Raw genomic sequence first — 2,094 nt, forward strand, 5'->3', positions numbered from 1 at the left:
CAGCAGTCCTCCTGCCTAAGTCTCCTGAGTAGCTGGCACAAGTCATGGCACCCTGCTAATTTTTTAAAAAATATTTTGTAGAGATGGGGGGTCTTGCTGTGTTGCCCAGGCTGATCTTGAACTCCTGGCCTCAAGGGATCCTCCCACCTGGGCCTCCTAAAGTGCTGGGATTACAAACATGAGCCACCACACCCAGCTGTAAACACCTTTTTAAAGACAACAGAATCATCTATGGAATAGATGTCTTGGATAATGGTTCTGCGAACATATTTGTGCATGATAATCTTTATTTAGAAATACTTCCTTGAGCTAGACTCCCAGAAGTGAAATCAGAAGGCCAAGGGGCATAAACATTTTTTAGGTAGGACAGTAAAGCATAGACTTTAGAGGACAGCCTGGGTTCAAATCCCACTTATGTTGCTACCGGGTGATCGGCAAACTACTGTGTGGCAGACGCACCTGACAGCAATCGCTGAAGCATCATCTAAGAATAACCTTGTGGTCTAAGAAGAATGTGAGATCAGAGTCCTAAGTGAAGGAATCCAGGAGTGGCCAACCCCTTATCTAAGGACACCCAAGTCCCCAGCCATCCCTTGGAATGCAAGCTGTACAGGGGGTCAAGCCTCTTTGTGTGGGTTAAATGGAGGTTGCTAGGTGGAAGGTGCTAAGTGAAAATGCTATATCAACTACATGCTTTTCACAAATGGTAGTAGTTCTCCTGGCCAGCCTGCCACCACTGGACTGTCCCTGTATGTAAGTCCCCCCAATAAACCCTATGTCTCTTTCGCTGTCTCCAGGTCACTTCTTCAGCTCTCAGACACAATGTCATCCCTACTGGTGTCCATAGGGGTTCAGCACAGCTACTTAAATGCTCTTTGCCTCTCTCTCTTCCACTATAAGATGGGGATGGTGATAATAGTCCATCTGATACAGGAGCCAGAAAGAAATTCTTTAGGCAGTTAGTGAGGGTAAGAGAGTCCTCGGCAAGGCTTCCCTTTTAATAAAAAGAAGCCCCCAAATCATTTCTTTTCTAACAAAGAGCAGCCTGAAAAATCAAGCTGCAGACATAGAAAGGCAAGCTAGAAGCTTGCACAGGTGAATGCCGGCAGCTGTGCTAACAGAAGAGGGCTACCTAGTGTCTTAGGCATCTGTGTGAAGAGACCACCAAACAGGCTTTGTGTGAGCAACAAGGCTGTTTATTTCACCTGGGTGCAGGCGAGCTGAGTCCGAAAAGAGAGTCAGCAAAGGGTGGTGGGATTATCATTAGTTCTTATAGGTTTGGGGACAGGTGGCGGAGTTAGGAGCAATGTTTTGTGGGCAGGGGGTAGATCTCACAAAGTACATTCTCAAGGGTGGGGAGAATTACCAAGAACCTTCTTAAGGGTGGGGGAGATTACAAAGGACATTTGTCAGTTAGGGTGGGTCAGAAACAAATCACAGTGGTGGAACGTCATCAGTTAAGGCCATTGTCACTTTTTGTGGATCTTCAGTTGCTTCGGGCCATCTGGATGTCCACGTGCAGGTCACAGGGGATAAGACGGCTTAGCTTGGGCTCAGAGGCCTGACATTCCTGTCTTCTTATATTGATAAATAAAACGAAATAGTGGAAAAGTGCTGGGGTGGCAAAAATTTTTGGGGGTGGTATGGAGAGATAAGAGGCGATGTTTCTCAGGGCTGCCTCGAGCGGGATTAGGGGCAGCGTGGGAACCCAGAGTGGGAGAGATTAAGCTGAAGGAAGATTTTACGGTAAAGGATGATATTGTGGGGTTGTTAGAAGGGGCATTTGTTGTATAGAATTATTGGTGATGGCCGGGCGTGGTGGCTCAAGCCTGTAATCCCAGCACTTTGGGAGGCCGAGACAGGCGGATCACGAGGTCAGGAGATCAAGACCATCCTGGCTAACACGGTGAAACCCCGTCTCTACTAAAAAATACAAAAAACTAGCCGGGCGAGGTGGCGGGCGCCTGTAGTCCCAGCTACTTGGGAGGCTGAGGCAGGAGAATGGCGTAAACCTGGGAGGCGGAGCTTGCAGTGAGCTGAGATCTGGCCACTGCACTCCAGCCTGGGTGACAGAGCGAGACTCTTTCTCAAAAA

Source organism: Rhinopithecus bieti, unplaced genomic scaffold (assembly GCF_001698545.2).
Source record: "Rhinopithecus bieti isolate Rb0 unplaced genomic scaffold, ASM169854v2 scaffold_574, whole genome shotgun sequence".
Taxonomy (NCBI): Eukaryota; Metazoa; Chordata; class Mammalia; order Primates; family Cercopithecidae; genus Rhinopithecus; species Rhinopithecus bieti.